The following is an 18,860-nucleotide window of genomic DNA, read 5'->3' as shown; positions in this document are numbered from 1 at the left end:
TTAGAATTTTATTAATATAATTAATAAAATTTAAAACTTTTAAATAAGGTTTGAAATCCCGAATAAGGTTTATGTGCCAGACAGTCGCGTAGTAAAAGCAGTATGCTTCATGTTAGTAGTGACTATTATTATTTTTCCGGAATGACCAATCCTTCCTCTGTTATTCTAGATAATATCTATCTCCCACGCCTATGCTTCAGGTGGAATGACACCTGACCTCACCGGCGAAGGTCAATTTCGAATCCTGTGGCTCTTTTCCTGTCACGTGACGATCGAGCAAAGCAGAGGAAGTCGCATCAAACGAGAACATTGTTCGATCACCTAAATAAAAAATAAGCATAAAAAAATATATATATATTATTACTATTATTATTATTAACAACCTTACAAAGAAATAAACTTAAGGAATCGCAGTTAAATAATAAATTTAAAAATCAAGTCAGGTTTAATCAGGTAACACTTATTTAAATTCAAAACTAGTCACATTACTTTGATTAAAAATTTGTAATTTTTTTTAATTTTAATTAAACTTATCTTTTAAAAGATAAAATATAAATTTATTATATATTTATATATAACTTAAGAAAAGAATGGGTTTTGTTTTGTGTTTGTGACAAAAAAAGAAAGAAATAAAGAAAAATATATTTTTAATCAGATTTTAATTATGTACATGAGCATTAAAATAACATTTATTATGGANACAATCAACAATAAAACGGCAGAAAAAATACAATTAAAATTTTAATTAACTTTCTAGTTTGAATTCTTCGAATAATTGTAGTTTATTTTTAAGTATCTTCTTTACTGTATACAGTTAATCAGTTATAATTTCTTAACATATGTAATTAATATGCAGGTGGAAGTAGTCATTAGACTATGCAGGACACGTTATACAGAGGCTTATCTAGATCTATGTAAGTTTCTATAATTTCTATATCTTATACATTATATAAAATACATTTATATACTGTAAAATTCTATACATTTTTACATTGTATAAAAGTATGTCTAGCGTATTTCTACAGACTTTTTATGCTATTTTACAGTAGATAAGCGTATACAGAATAGTTTTTACGGATGTATAATCACACAAGCTTGTATTATACATGAATAAATTATAATTAATTATATAATTTATTTCATAAGAATAATATTATATATGAAGGTATATATTTGGTTATATATGCAGATTTAGCAAGTATTTTTATTCTAGAGAAATTTTTTTAATTTTCAGGAAATAAAAAATAAAAAAATAAGTGAAGTAAATTGAGCATTGGTAATTTATAAATTTTTTATAATTCTTTTCAATAACTTCCCAATAATTTATTTTATTTTATATTATTTTTGTTGTATTATTTGGCAATAAAAAGACAGGGACACAGACCTAATTTCTCTTTCATTGACTATAAAAGTAAATCACCATAGAATAGAGAAAGTAAGACTATTAGATAGGAACCATTTTTAGTTCTTAACCCAGATCGTGATTCCAATGGACCGAATTCAGGGTCATCTAGTGACGTTCGTGAGAGGCAAAAGCGATGTCTCACGCATCTTTGACTACAGGAAGTGGAATAATTGTTTGCATCCATGGAACTTTTCCTTCATCTTTATGTCACTTTTTGTTCTCGTGCATGCAAAACAAAGAAAACAAAAGAAAAATGAACGTCTACTCACCATTGATATACCATTGTTAATCTATAACTTTCGATAATTCACATGGTTTAAGCTTGTTGCCCCATTGGATAACTTTCAGCTTTAGTTATTGTTTCCAGCTTCTTTTATATTCTCAGTTTAATAAAATTATGAGCCACACTCTTTATTATGTCCCACGTATTAACCGACCATAACCGATTCGTCTATAATTGTTTATTTATCAACTACGCCAAGTCGCTTCGCTCGTCGCGTGCGAACTCGGTTAAAGCCCTTTTTTTTCTTATACACCGTTATGTTTGTCTATAATTACAATACTTAAAATTTATTCTTAAGAAACTCATATCTTATAATTATATCTTTTTATCGTGCTTTTTGAATAATGAATATGAAATTGCTTCATCGTTGCGATTGTGTAGCGTGGCGCGCGCCTTAACGCGACCGTTGGACTATATTAATGTATGTATTAAAATATTTTCGTAAATCCTTTTAAAATTTTATAATTATTATCATATTAAAGGTTGTGAAATAAAATTAAATGGGGATAAGCTTTAAAAGTATATAAATTGGTGTTTAAAACGAAAGCGATGAGTGTCGCGCGCGACACTCATCGCTTTCGTTGTTACACGCAACATTTAAAAATTTGCATTTTCTTTCTATTATCTACTTCTTTTTGTAATTAATTCGTGTAATAATGATAAATAATTGATACTTCTTACAAATAAACTCGATTGTTAAGCTAAAATTAAGTAAATGCAAGCGTAGACGCGATTGTACGCGGCGAATCCCATCTTCGCGCAACAAGCTTAAGCGATTTCGAGTGTAGGCCCTATATACCTGATTTAATAAATCTGCTCGTTATTTGTATGAAGGCGATTAAAATTATCGTTTTTAATTGTGAAATATTAGAAAATTTAATTATATAATTTATATTATTAGGTCAATTAGATCCGAATTGAGAGTGAGCCTTATAGAGTTAGTATTATTATCCTTTTGTTTGAGAAATAGGCTAGCATCTTCTACGACATAACCTTAAATTCAAGAGTCGTAACCGATATAGAAGTCCTACTTTTTAAACAATAGACTCCTAATTTCGATAACTATTATTATATAAAATTATTTAATATCGATGTGATTAGTCTTAAAGTAATAAATTAAATAATAAAAATAAATCCAGGTNTAATTATAATTAAACATAACAAAAAGATATATGAAAATCAGCAGCAGTAAAGTGTTTACACACAAAGATAATTACGTGAATGAACTGATCTGATAGGTACAAGTATAACAAGTACTGTACATAAATTACTTGTAGTTCTCTTTTTTTAAAACTCTTTCCTGTATGTATGTGAAGTAAAAAAGCCTTTCTTTTCTGTCTATCATGAATTCGGTCAGGTCAAGGAACAATTGAGTGAGAGACAGAGCCTGATTTACAGTACCCCGAACAGCTCAGCCACAAAAACTTCTTGGAGATTCTAACATAGACTAAAGTCCAAGTCACCATAGCAACACGATAATGCCTTTATCACCTTGGCCATCCAAATAATGATTTATAAGACATACATATTTGAGAAAGAGATTTCACAAGATACGACTGAATGCTTTCCCTGGACTACCTATGGTGTTTTGTTGCTTTTAATTTAACATTATATCAATCACATAATATCATTGTATTGCATTTAAAAGAAATAAATATCAATGTATAAAATTACAAATAATGCTATATTTATTGTGGTCGTTAAATAGTTTCATTAATTTGTAGAATGAATATTGTTATAGATAATGAATAACATTTTACCGAAATTAAATAATAAAAATAAATCCAGGTTTATTATTAATGCGCTACATTTATCCAAATAAGTTTCACTCATAAAAGCTTTATGAGTAAAGCTCATACAAGTGAAAATTACTTGAAAAGTTTTCTTGTTTGTATTGATGTGAAAGAAATCAGGGCCGGTCTTAGGCCTTGGCTAATTAGTCAATTGCCTTAGGCCCGAAATCTGAAGGTAACTCGTAAATCAATTTATAAATTAAACCTGTAGCGAACATTGTGAAAACAGTAACATTCGAAGCTTTTTCTATATAAATATAGGGCCTAAATGAAATTATTATGAAATATAAATGAAATGAAATATATAGTAATAAATATAAATGAAATTATTAGCTCATTTTTAGGGGCCTAGATCGAAAGTTTTGCATAGGCAGTAAAAGAGCATAGAAAATGGCAGGAAAACGGCGTAGAGAAAGGTAGCAAAAGGGGAAGGCAGAGAAAGGTAGCAAAAGGGGAAGGCAGAGAAAGGCAGCAAAAGGGCCGTAGTTAAAAGTAGTAGAAGAACATAGAGAGTGGTATTAAACACGGCTTAGAGGAAGGCAGTAAGGGATAGGAAAAGGGTATAGAGAAAGGAAGTAAAAGAATAGGAAAAGGGCCCAGGAGACCAAGGGGTCCTGGTTTCTCAAAACAGTAGAAAATTTTCCAAAAATCTTTCTTCTAATTAAAATTAATTTTTTTATTTAGGCTATATTCTGTAGTGTCTTGTATTTCTATACCACTTTGTGAATTCGCGGTCATATAAGGCGCGAATTTTATTGAATTCGCGGTCATATAAGGTGCGAATTTTATTGAATTCGCATTGAAAATGTTTTTATCCGTTCAACTCGTCCTCCAAGAGTAAATCCTGAGTGCGCCACTGGAAAAGGGGTATAGAAAAAGACAGTAAAAGGGCATAGAGATAGACAGCAAAAGAGGTAAGACAAAACGAAAGACAAAATAATGAAAAGAAACGGAGGTAAATAAATTGATCCGACATTGATCGAAATGAACCGAAATTTGCAATAAAGTGAGTAAAGCATCAATACACAAGCAAAATCAAGATTTTTTTTCCTTTTTGTATAAGTAGAACACATAACACAAGCATCGTTTAACAATAGAACATATAGGTTTATAATAACAGAATTATAACAGTAAACAACAGTAACAATATACCAATATCATTACAAATATCTGCTATCAAAGTAGCGACTACACAGAACACAAAAACATCATATAGGCCTATACAACAGTAGTAAACATATACGCATAGTAAATACAAACAGATGGAGTAATAACGCATATCAAGTAAGAGACATGTTTGTACTGCTCTGTACTTAACTGAGTGAGAATACTTTCGCTTTTGTTTCAGAATCTTTGTTATATTTATTATATAAAATGTAAAAATATATATATTATCAATTTAATCACAATACACATGACACATTTATAAAAAAAATAAATAACAATATACGTTCTATATGTGTCACATTTTATCTACAAAATCTCGATTCCTATTCTTCGACAAAACATAAGTGGAGCTCTCAAGATTTAGAACTATTCTTCACTTTTTTCATTAAAATAACAATTTTTTTCTTTCCTCCTTTTAATAAAATATGTATTATAACGACTCGGTGAATGTCTTTTTTATTAATTTCAGTTAATGGTGTCATGTTTTTAGAAAGTAACTGCATTCTCTACTGTTAGGATCATCAAATCATCTAGTAAAAATTTTTAAAGAATAAATTATTCTGCTGCAGGTGTTAGGTTCAAACGTGTGTGTTTTGAATTTATCATTAATCTTCTCCTATGACATGTGCTCGAAACAAGCTTCGTACTTGATACTGTTCTAGCTCTGATACTCGACAGTCTGGAGTTTGAGTCATAATAGTGTACGAATAGTGGGCCTATACATTTAGTTTTGTTTTTAAATACTTAATAAGTAATTTAAGCTGTTAGAAGTTAAACTATACAGATCTAATTAACCAATACATTGTGCCTTGCACAGTTGATAACTCCCAGAATTATTGCTTGAACTTATCAAATAACTTCCATCAAACAATGCTAGAAGTGATAAAATTTTGCTAATAAGAACTTTAAAAGTTTATGTAAAACTTAATTTTTTACGTCTTCAAGTAGGGAAATAAACAAGATTCAAATTGAAGATACTTAATTTTCGTTTTTAGTTCGAAAAAATTCGAGTATTTTTGAAGGTTTTTCCATTCAACATCGCTTCAAATTGGGTTTAAAACTAGTATAAATTCGAGAAGTCAGCGAAATTATATAAAATTTATATGATAACAGTTTAAATTCAAAAATAAATGCACTTTAACTAAAATAAACGTTTAAAAAATTTGACACGCCATCAAAACAAGTAAAAGGGAGGAACTTAAGTCTACAAAGATTATCAGACTTTACTTGACATTTTACCTTCAGCCCTTATACTTGATGTTATGGGGGGAAAAAACCAGATATAACAGGTAACCTCTACTTACCTGCGCTCGTGCAACTACCTCTTTCGAGTCTAGAATATATAATTAGATGTCGTCCAGAGATGCTTTAAGTGATTCTAATGACAATCCGGCATCTCACTGTTTGATTTTGATGTCAAAAATGACTGCAGGATTTACCTTGATTGTGTAACGCCTTATAAATTCTTTCTTCGTTTGACAGTTGTATAAATGAAATTGCAATCTATAGATACAATTTATAGTTTATAACCCTATTCTATATTTATATACAGGACTATTTTGGAAATTTTGGAGGAAAATTCAGCAAAAAATAGCTTTTACAATTCTGAATACAATAATTTAATTGAGAAAGCTGCAAGATTTAAAAGTGTAAATCTATGTGAAACCACACATGGTTTACTTGAATTTATACAAGGATTCCGGACTTATACTTTAATTTTACTGAAGAACGTTAAAGATAATTCGATTTATATTCAAGATATAAAGACTTATAAATTTAATTTTTGTCCAAGATTTTAAATTTTGCTTACAACTTAACTGAAAAATATTAATTCAAATTTACATTTTGCTCATTTCTGAGCTATAGATTGGGCTATTTATTTATTAAATACTTAAAGATCGAACTTCGAACTTTGCGCCCCAATAATTTAACACAGAATTTAGACATATGCTTAAAAATGTATTCAATTATTAGCGGTTTTTAATTAGTAAATACTCTTAAAAACTGAAAGAATAGGTTTTAAAAATCACTACATGACTGGCAAAACAAAACAAAAAACATCAATGACGTCAGAGAGTAAGATACTAAGTGCAACTTATCATTGATGTGTTGACAAATAAACACTGTCAAGCGTTGAAAGAGTTGAAAATTGTCGATCAAAACTTTGATTTGCTAAGAGATCATCTCCCAATCGTTTTTAACCTTTATGAGTTAGTCGACATAAAAACACCTTGTAATTATGAGGAAGTTATCAGCCACAGGTGAGAAACTTCTTTTCCGATTCTCTGTAGCGTGAAGGCAAAACCATCAAAATTTCAAACAGGTAAAGTGTCCCGTAGAAGCAAAGAAGACATTTTCTTTTCTGTGTTATATATATATATACCCTTTCTTTTCTTTCTTGGTTTCTTTTTATTCTTACCATACTAGTTAAGACGCTTATATCTAGTGAAAAAAGTAAAGAAGAAGCTATTCTTCAAACTAGTTTCTAAAGGAAATTTTCAAAATAAGGAAAAGTCAAACAAAAATGATTCCCACGCCTAAAACTGACGTCATGCTTGTGATTTTCCTCTTATTTGTTTGTTTATTTTTTCTTCTTCGTTTTTTTTTTAACGAATTAAAACTATAGTAGTATCATGGATGAATTATAGAAATTACTCGCTTGATTCCGTTCGAATTTTTAATTCGGTTTTCTTGGTGTTTCTACGTTCATTTTTCGTTTAAAATTATAAAATTATACTATTAAAGACATTGTGTGACAATTTTAAATGATTTTTTTCAGTTAACATGCAGGATATTAACTATTTTAATTTTAGAAGTATTAGAGCTATATCGGGTTTTCAGCCATCTTGTTTAACGATGCGGCGCGCTGCCATACGCGACGCGATAGAAGTAATACGTACTTTTAATCGTTAGTGCTTGAATAAGTAAATTAAATAATAGGAGTAAAATTGTCGTTTTAGTAACGTTAAACAGGCTTACGGTAATTTTTTTGCTTTGGAATGCATAAATTTACTTAAAAAACGGGGATAAAAAACCATTCTTTGGAAGGACATTCGAATTATTCTTTCTACTTTGACATTTTCGTAATGATATTTTAGGGAAAATGACGTATTTCTTAATCTCGGTTTTTACCGAATATTCGTGACGCGTCACGAGCTTGCGTGCGTAATAATGACCGAAAGTTGGAAAATAACGTGACCGCCCAACCTGTTTAAAACACCTGTGGATTCCCGGATGTAGTTGCGCGATCACGTGACATAGTTTATTGTTTGCTGACGTCAGGGCAGCATCAAAAAAATAATAGATTGATCAAGTGCAGCATCCAGATAAAGCGAGGCGCGAGTCTTTCTAAATCTCTTCAATTAATTCCGTTCCTCCTGTCAAGACCGGTTAAAATTCTGAAGAGATCTTCATGAAAATTTGCATATTCGCGATTTTCTGAAGAGTTTAACCTATTTAAAAAATATAAAATGCATATTTTATGATGCTTTAATGAAGAGAAGCTTCAATAAGATTAAAACCTTCGAGAAGCATCAAGAAATCTTCCTCCTGAGTCACGGACAAAGACTATATTTTGAATTGTAAAAAATGTTTAATAACGGAAAAAATTTCAAGACAAGAAACAATTTTAATATTTTATTTTGTTAAAAAAATATTTTAATTTAATTAAATCTTTCTCGTTTCCTTCCTAAGATGTTTCACAGACAATTAATTAGCCTAATTTCAAGTAGCAGATCTTGATGAATTAGCGGAAGTAGTAAGGTCATGGCCTGCAGGTCACGAATGCGTTGCTCACGTGACATCTGATTTATTTTGTTAATCTAACCACCGAAATTTAATTCACGTATTAAAAAAGGCCATTATTATTATTAGTTTGGACCATCCTATAATCTTGTAAGCGTGGTTAAACTAGATTAATTTTTCCAAGCATATAGGACGGATTTGCCGATTACGCTAGCGATTTTCTTGATTTAAATAAAGTAAATATATAAGGGATTTAACGTTTTCTATGAAAAACAGGTGTTTATGAAGAGAAATGAATTCTTTATGCGCTTTTTTTATGTTTGAAATGAATGAATCATGGATGTAAATGAGGGATTTTTGACATTATATTCTTTAACAGGGAGTTTATAATCACAGGAAATGGACGGTCTTCACTCTAGTCGACAGGTAGAAAGTGGGAGTTGGACGACAGCAAGTTTGAAAAAGCGGATGTTATAACATTCACAAAGCGTAACAGAGCGGAAACATAATTAATATTTGAGAGTTTACTGAGAATTACGTTTGCAATTGACCTGAAATATTTCAGAAATTTGACGAAAATGCGAATAGGCGTGAAATTCTTTTAATAATCCTTTTTTTTCTTCTTCTTCTTTAATTTTACCTAAATCGTGTGATGAATAAGGGTGCTAGAGGATGCCGAAGAGAATTTCTCGAGTTACTTAACCGTGCTGTGTTGCAGCAACCTTATTCAAAAGCATCACGGATGCAAGGTTGGAGGAAGTAGATGAACGGCGCATAAAAGTCAATTTATTAGTGAAAGTATAAGGATCAGTGACCTGGGTCGCCGTAGGAAATTTTTCCAATAAAAAAAGAGAAAAAAACCCTTTCTATCCCATTCGCACGTGCACGAGATAGAGGAGAACATTGTCAGGTGCTCTCCACAGCCACTAGAAAGACCCCCCTTCATGAGGTCAACAGGAAAAGAAAGCAGAAAACAAGCGGAAACTACGGATCATCCCTTTTTAATTATGTAATAAAAATATGATTAGGTTGCGGTTTGAGAAATGGGTTCTCTTGCCTCATTAGGAGGAATGTTTCAATGTTGAAGGCGCGCTTTCACTTTTTATAAATAACCCGGACTGCATATTATTATATAATATGCATATGTATTTTCTGAATAAAGAAAAAATTATATTAATATCCTGTTTATCTAAAGAAATAAACATTTTGATTATCAGTTGAATGATAATTGCCTAATTAAGCATTGCAAAAAGGACAAAAATCTCGTATTGCAGAATTTCCTACCAATGTTTTTATCTTATGAAATCATCCAAGTAAATAATCTTTATTTATTATACATTTTTATTTTATAATAAATCCATATATAGGAAAATTTTTTTATATTTATAAGGTATATTATACGGTTTATCAATTTTTTTAAGGAATTTAAAGTGTCCATAACGTTATGCGGTCTCAATGTACAAGAAGGTATATTTTTCTTATTTAATAAAGGCATAAATATAGGAAATTTCATACTATACAGTCGAATCTCCAATAGCGGCCACCTCTAAACAGTGGACATTTCTTTTCTGGAACTTTTTCTAAACAATAATGCATACAAAATAATCCCCTAACTACGGCCACCTCTAAACAACGGCCATTTTTAATGTTCCTTTCAGTGGCCGTTGATCACAGGTTTTCCAGGTTACATAAATATGTAACAATTCTACTTTAGTAACGGGGGGAAAAAAAGCAATTTATGAAGCTTACACGATTCAGTTAACCTCTAAAGCACGGCTTTGATTATTATTTAAATGAATATTCATTAATTAAACATTTATTTTTATATTTTATGTTTGTTTTCATCCACATAAAGCGGGAGAACGACACGGTTGTTTAAATTACTGACAGATTTATTTATAATTCATAAATTAACCACTAAATATTAAATTGAAACTTCCGGATAATCGAGTTTATGCATATATTTTTCCATAAAAATGATAAAAAAATTTTTAAAAAATTCTCGTTTAGTACCGATTACACTCCACAGATGGCGATTTGAAATGTTCAGCATGGGCGAATATTCTTACGTAATTTATGAGGTTCACTTATTCAAAATATGTTAATTTAATCCATAAAAATTAAATCATCGCCACCGGAAATTAATTTATAAAATAATAATTAAATTTTTAATGTATTTTATTATATTATTATACATAAATATATTTTTTTCTGCTTTTATTATTGTAATAGCACGGATATAAATACCGGTATTTGTTACTGTCGTGATGATATAATCTAACAAGAGATAAAGTTCGATTATTATTTCTGTATAGGCTATTGAACAGGAGAATTTATTGTCAAATTTTCAGCCACGTTTTTTCGGATGAAACACGTGGTCGTAACTATCGATAATTAGCTTAATTAGCAGAAAATTTGGTGATTAAAATAATTAAGGCGAGTTTACGGAGGGATAGAAGCGAGGAACCTGTCTAAATCGCCTTAAATACAAGCGTAGGAAGCGAATTTTTATATTCATTACAATGCAGGAGGGTCGTTAGAATGCTGATGTACTACTAAAGGAACAATTATAGCACGTCAAGTGTTTATTTAAATTTTTGAACATGACCAATTAGAATGATTATTTATTGAAAAGGTGAACATCGAGTTTTTAAACATAATTGTATGTTTAGAATGGTTTAAAAAAGAAAAAAAAAAAATAGGATGTCAAACAACTTTGCTTGCTCGAATCTGATTTAATGCCGAGAGGCGAAGAGAAGTGTGCTTTCAAGCGATGAAAAATATATTTTTTTTTTAAATATATTTTTTTTTTAAATATATTTTTTTTTAAATTAGCAATTCTAAAATAACTAGAATAATTATTCAAAGGAGGAAAATTTTTGTATTAGTTCAATTGGTCCGAAAATAATATTTTTATATATGTTTATTTTGGTGCGGGTTATATAAACGAAGCGGAGCAAGTGGCACGTGAAAGATAGGGAAAAAAAAGGTGTGGATGACAATTATTTAATCGTTAATTTAATGTAAGAACGATAAATTATAATTATTTTATCTGCTTGTTAGAAAGATGCGAAATGGATGCGCGTCAATTAACTGTTTTAATACACGTCCCCGACAATGAAGATGTCACGATGCATACCGCCAGCTTCCTGAAAGTGATAAATGTGTTTGTGCTTTTATAGAATTGGATTTTTATAGATTAAGTTAAGCATGTCGAAATTATTTAAAGATTTATTGAGAGGAATTTCAATAAGACGGATGTTGAATAAAGTAGATAAACTCATCTACAGAAGGTCGAATTAAGTGTAGAAGTCTCCTGAAACTTAATAAAAAAATATTGTGTTTTAATTTAGTAATTTTTTAAAAGTAGGCATGCAGAAAAATATTTAATATATATGATTTTTTTAATGTTTTTAATGGATTTAAGAAAAAAGAAAAATTTGTTTTAATTGGATAAATTTTCTTTTATAAAGTTAAATTTAATCATGTCTAAGCCGATAGAATTTGTAATGGTGTTGAACTTTAATATTTTACGGCTTTGAAAGTGGAGAAGGAATTAAGGGAGATTTTATCATGTAAAATAATTAACAAGATATAAAGAACATCCAAAAATAGTGATTTCTTGTTTTCAGGTCATCGAAAGACTTAGAACAGCGTCAGAAACGTTTATTAGACTTCATTATATGACAGCTTATGTGTTGAAACGTGTAAAGAAGTTTCAATAAGTATTTCTCATGCTGTTTTTAATTTATTTGTAAAATGAAAATATATAAAACCACTATTTTTGGGTGTTATTTATATCTTGTTAATTGTAAAAGTTCGTCATCCACTTCGCTCACCAATTGCCGAATGGATAAAACCACTAAACAAAGGTAATGAAAATTCTATGGTCAACAGGCTGGACACATGGAGTTTTCCGGATTTTCTTCGTGTCTAACATCGGTTTCCATAGAAAGTCGACCAGATAGGCCATTAGTTGCGTTTCTTATTCTATCAACCAATGAAAAAATTTCATACAAAATAGTTTCCTTAAGCAATAATAAATACTTATATTTTATAAGTTAGACTTTAACTTAATGTTCAGACAGACGTAAAAATTCCTTTTAAGAGAAGTGAGATTATTTTTAGAGTGTAGAACATTATAACCTTACTCATTGTCAGTATAAATGGGTATTTTCTTCTGTAGAATATGTTAAATTGTTATAATTATAACTAAAACTTGAAAGCGATTTTTACAAGATATAGAAGCTATACTTTACATCGATGAGAAGCGTATAACAATATATCTATCAGGCTAAATTTTCGGATATGTGAAGATATATCATTAAGCGGGTTAGATTTTTGTAATAAATGCAGTGCTTTTTATCTATCTAACAGCAAATTATGATCTCCAGCTGTTGAGATAAGGCCAAGAAAAAAGAGGGGGAAGAGATCCTGACGTAACATCGACGTTAACGAATTGGGTTAAAGCTCACGCGACTTGATTTTTAAGCCATATCAATTAGATTAGTAGTCATCGATGCCTATGGCTTGGCCTCTAGCTACTTTAGATGGAGGAGGAGCAATGGATATCTGATGGAGCTCCACATTTTGGTCATCCTTCATTCGAATATCAAAAAAGAGAGGCCTCTTAGATAGGGTCGTCGTCCTTTAAGAAAAGTTTTGCTCTTATCTATCAAAACCATGGACTTTTTGATATCTCTTTCCCTTTCCAAGATGATTTTTGTGATCATTTTTTACCCGTCGAGCGCAGTTTTGGCACCGCGAGATTGGTAATTTATAACAAATAATTTACCATGTTAATGTTAATTGATGTTAAGTAGCTTGGCTGACTATTTTTGATCACGCTAAAGTTATTTTATTTGGCCGATTTTAACTTGGGAAAGCTATAATTTAGGTAAAGAAAAAATAGAATTTTATATATATATAGACGAACTGCGGTTATAGGGAACAAACTGATGATCAAAGAGGTTACTTTCGGTTCCAGTTTTGGTCCGGAACTATATTTGGATGAGGAAATGCGCTTGTGCACGTGCGCCTTTTTATCCCGTTCAACTTTGATATCTGATCAAGAGCTGTTCGATTCTTTAAGACTTTTGAATCATCCATCCATAAACTTCTAACCACTCTCAAAAGATGTTTTATGAATTCCTTCACGTGTTAAGTTATAAATAGATTCAACCCATTAAGGCCCTTGATGTAGTGAGGCCTTAAAATTTAATTCTTATAAATTCCTATAGTTTAACTTGAATTCTTTACATCAACTGCTTTAAATTAAATCTACAGATCTTCATTTTCCACTTATATACAAAGTTCTAGGGCCTATTAATAAAGGATAAAGTCACTTTCTGTTTATAGAATAATGGCCCATGCATAACGATCCAACTAACAAGAAGGTGGGAGATGTTATACTTTATCAAATGTGAATAAGTGAAGTACTTTAATGGATGTTTTTACATGAATTTGATGTTTGAGTACATAATGGTGAACATCCGGAGCCAAGTTGGAGAAGTGAAGTGGAGGAGGGTAAATAACTCATGCACACTTCCTGTCACAGCAAATTTGTCATTCAGTGTCACGGTGTTTGAATGACACAGGAAATGTCCTACTGTCATCCAAAGTTTGGATCTTACTGCACCTGCCGAAATTATGCACAAGATACCTTCAGAGTAGCAGGTTCTTTTGGTTATTACAATTTGTACAATTTCTAACCATCCGGCATTTGTTAATTGAGCTCAATAAAGGCCTTTTAATACAGAAAAGCCTTATCAGAAGTACTTAGCTTGCGTAATCTTATCGTAATGACATAAGCTTACCTGTAGGCACACAATTGGCTAAATTCATAAAGAGCCTAACTAACATTGTATCTTTGATTAAGCGCCAGAAATTTTTATATTGAAGCCTCATATATTTCGGATTTATAATGTTATTTTGCAATGGTACTGTACGTGAAGAGGATCATTGCAATGATACATTCATGGAGCAAGTGCGTTAGAAATTCTAGTCTTAAAAGTACAATAGGGTGCATCTTTGGAATTAGAACTCTCTTTCATCTTTAAAATTGTATAACCCAAATTTCTTAAGAATTTGTTTTATGGGATCTAAATTATACATCGGAATGCAATATAAATATATTTATATTTGTTAAATCGTAATAGCCTTTAATAGATCCATTTAGATGCCCTAATTAATGTAATTACTTTTTTTTATGGAACGCATCAGAAATATTTAGGCCCTTGAACCAATTAAAATCTTCGATTATTAGACCTTAAATAAGGTTTTTAGTTGATTTACTTTAATTAAAAATAGAGCTTTACACCATTTTAAGTGTAAAAAAGTTAGTAAAGTTCGAATGTTTACATTCTGCATATAGTATAAGTTAATATTATTCTACACAGGCTATAATCCATTACATGTGTAAGTTCTAGGCTCTGTAAACATAGGATTTTTAAGGTAAAGAATGGCTTATAACCTACAAGAAGCTGAATTTGTTATAGTATCCTTAATACCGATAAAATTTCTACTTGGAAACCATAAAATTTTGGATAAAACAGCTATTTTAATGCAAGATTTAAATTAATTTTGACCTTTAAACTGCAAAGCTAAAGCTTATGTTAATATTTATTTGTAAACTGCATAAAACCTAACTTCCAATATTCTTATGCAAGACGAACGGAACGATAGCCTTAGCCATTTATTAACGTAAAACAGAGGCAAAGTTGTTTAATAAGAGCGCTTGTCCTTCGTATCATTAATAAATATATTTGATTCGTGATCGATAATATCAATAAAACTCTATAGCAGTAAGTCTACAACATAAAATATTAACCTCGAATTATCTAGATTTAGAAATAAAAGCTAAGAATTTATTCGAGCGAAGAAAATGAATAAGTAGAGGAAGGAAAACTTCCACAGAAACATTCTCACACGTAGAAGCTCCTTTCCTTAACTTTAAAATTTGACTATTTCCCCCTTAAATGAGGTACAGTATCTTTAAAACATTGTAAATTACTTAAATTTCGTGAGTTTTGCAAATCAAATTAAGAGTATAACAAATATTATAACCTCTTCTCCGACGAATTCGGTTATTTCGTGCTTGAAATCTATGTAATTTTCTATCTTTTTCAAGTTAAAATTCATGTGGGGATGCTTCTCATCCATCAATGTACAAGTAGAAAAATAAATAAATGTAACTTCCTACTTCAAGGATCAAAAATAGGTAGAATTTTTTTTTCTTTCTTATAATTAGGTTGCTTACCAGAAATGGGATGAATTGGAATTTTATTTTATTTTATTTTTTATTTGTACTCTTTGCCTTTTTATATTGCCCTTTATTTTTTTATTAATAATCTTGAATTTTTCTTTGGAATGGATATTTTATGTCAAGGGTTCTTAACCTTTCTGAACTAGTAGACCCTTCACAATGCCAGGGCATTGTGAGAGATTTTGGCGGATCCTCCCACATTTATCTTTTTCAGATCATATTTTATTTAATTCTAAGCAAATAAAACATTATTTAATACAAAAAGTCGTATTATTCATTATGATTTTTATATTTTTAAGGGTTTTCTGTTGATACGAAATCTAAAGAATTCATAGATCCATAGGCTATTGTTCAAAGATTAAGTTAAATTTTATGACAAACTTTTTACGTATAAGAGCATTTATTTTATGCATAATCTTACAAGGGAGACTTTATAATTCAGCAAATATCATTGATTTAAAGTGACAAAATTCAAAATACTTTTATATTGTTTCATAAAAATTTAAACGCATGCTTAATTAAAATTCCTTTTCTCTGTCTATGAATTTCAATATGGAAATCTCTACGATTCACTATAATTTTCAGTGTTTAAATCTCTATGGTTCTCTTGATTTTATGTTTAAAGTTGGAGGGAGGTGAAAAGTTCTGCTATGCTCCTATTCGTATACATGCAACTGTTGTTCATTGTTTTTTTACTAACAAAGAAACTAAAGCACGATTAATAATATTAGATATCAGATTAAACGGGATCTAATATACGTTGAAAAGAATCTTCAAATTATTTAGTACTAAAAGACGGCAATTCTAAAAGTTAGATAAAAATGGAGAAGTTAATTTTTATGTATTATTTTTTTCTTCTTCTTATCCTGTTTCATTTTTTCTAGGGAAGTTGCGACAATTAAAAACGTTTACAAAAGAATTAAAGAGTGCACGGTACCTTCTACACATAATGAAGTTTTGTTTACCGTGAGGAGGGGCGCATTTTTTCCAGTGGTTGAATACAGAATTTGGTTAAGGGACCACACCCCGAGGAACCCTATCAGTTATAAGAGGTCAACGTCTTTTCTATTGTAAACTTTTATAGTGGAGAAGAAGCGAACTTGAAAAGTCAGAAGAGTTCTCCACCCACACTTGAACTCCTCCACCACAAAGGGACGTTTCGGCTCAATAATCCCCCTTCCCCTTTCTTGGTCGGGTAAAGGGACGCGTGCCTTTACTCTACTTTGCGTGCCGGGTCACGTGACCCGTGAAAAGGGCCACCCCTCCGATATAGGGCCCGATGAACAGGTGTCCATTTAAGCGTAATTCTATCGATTTGTCAACTAACAATACCCGAATGTAGGATAAAACTGTACTGTACTGTATATCATATTCTTATAATTTAACTTGTATACTATACAATACTTGATCTACTAACTACTGAATACTATTAAGGCCTGATCTTTCAGTTAGGCTACTGTTTACAACACCTGAAAGATCAGGCCTTAACTTTTACTTTGGCCTAGCAATTAGGTTACAAAATTAAAAGAATTAGCCAATTTTTTTAATAGAATTTTAACTATATTTTATTAGTATCCTCCATATTTTCTACATTTAATTGCATATTTTTTGTATCTTCATAACATTCTTTGTTGCCTTCGCGTGAGTTGCCGATTAGAATTTTAGAATAAACACTTAAAGAAAATAGCATTAAAAATTCTTAATGCAATTATCGACATGTATGGAATTAAATTATCAACAATGTTACATTTTCGACGATTTAATGATATCTTAAACAACGTAGAATACATATCAACGCAGCGCATCTATTAAAGCGTATATGAAAGTTAATAAATAGTGATTCCACTCTGTCGATCATGTGATTCCACCTATGTTACGCTTTTACGCAGTTTAAATTAGTGGGCTTTTCAATTACTTCACTACTACTACAGTAACGAAATGTCATTATAATTTTAGAAACCGGTGATCATCTCGTTTCGTCCATTCAACGTCATTTTTTTATATATATACACAGGAATCAATGCACGAGAAATTTTTCCAAATCATTCGATTTAGACACTTAAAGAGGAGGTTAAATGGGTCAAGTTAGGGTATTTAAGTCATTTTCTGACATTTTTCTTAAGGCTTGATCGAACTTGTAATTTTAAAATAATTGTATAAGGCAAAATGACCATTTTTTCAGGAATTTTATAAAGTAAAAAAACAAAAAAGGAAATTTGGCGGCTGTTTTGTATCCTTTAAAGGCGCCGTTATAGAGGTTATAATTGCACTTATACACAATTTATTTGAGTGGAGTAGGTGTTAAGATAGTCACGTGGCAGCTAAGGCTACAAAGGGATAAGTAATTAAATTACGAATTAAACTTATCTTTAGATTGATCTCGAAAGGATTTCAATAAGGAGAACGGATAAAGATTGAGCCGCTCGGCCTGTGATTGGACGAAGCAGAAAAAAGGAGTGGAAAATGCATTTCTAGGTACCACCCACTATTCTAATAGTCCTCCTTTAACGCTAGAGTAAATCACCTGACTTGGTTCGAGTCACGTGAGGAGCGACTTGTAGAAGGTAAGTATTTCGCTGACGTCATCCTATGTGGAGGTGTTCCACTTTTTAACTCCACTTTTAAGTGATTTTAATGGTGAAGCGGATATTTTTCCATCATTATTCAGAATTGATAACTAAATTATGCATATTTTAAACACGGGACAATAATCTAGATAATTTATTCGTATTGTCATTAGCAATTATCTCCGAAATGTAACGGTGAAGATAGCTTAAAATCATAATTTTTAATCAAAAATCCTCCAGTTTCTGCATATAATTTACTGTTGTAATGGCATACGAGTATTATTATATTATACGCACGTTGTTTAGTGTTGAAAGTATAGGATGATGTATCCTACTGCTGCTTAATGAGATGATCTTAGATCAAAGTTCACCCTTAAGCTTAAATTGTTAAGCTTAAATATGATTTAAAAGAGAATTCCGATCTGCAGCCATACAACAAAGCCATACAGGTGTTCGAGTAGCATATGATGCATACAATAAGCCCGGCAGCAAGGGCTGAAATTGATGAGAAGTGTAAGAAGAGAAATGAATGGAAGGTATGGTAGGTGAGATGAATGATGCAAAATCACAGGAAAACCCTCAAATTAAAGATACAGATAGAGGAAGCGGCGTACGAAGCAACAGCTTGTACAGTACA

This window comes from Centruroides sculpturatus, unplaced genomic scaffold, assembly GCF_000671375.1.
Source record: "Centruroides sculpturatus isolate CEXI.00-Female unplaced genomic scaffold, Cexi_2.0 scaffold309, whole genome shotgun sequence".
In the NCBI taxonomy this organism is placed as follows: Eukaryota; Metazoa; Arthropoda; class Arachnida; order Scorpiones; family Buthidae; genus Centruroides; species Centruroides sculpturatus.
The sequence above is the reverse complement of the archived record's forward strand: the minus strand, read 5'-3'. Positions refer to the sequence as shown.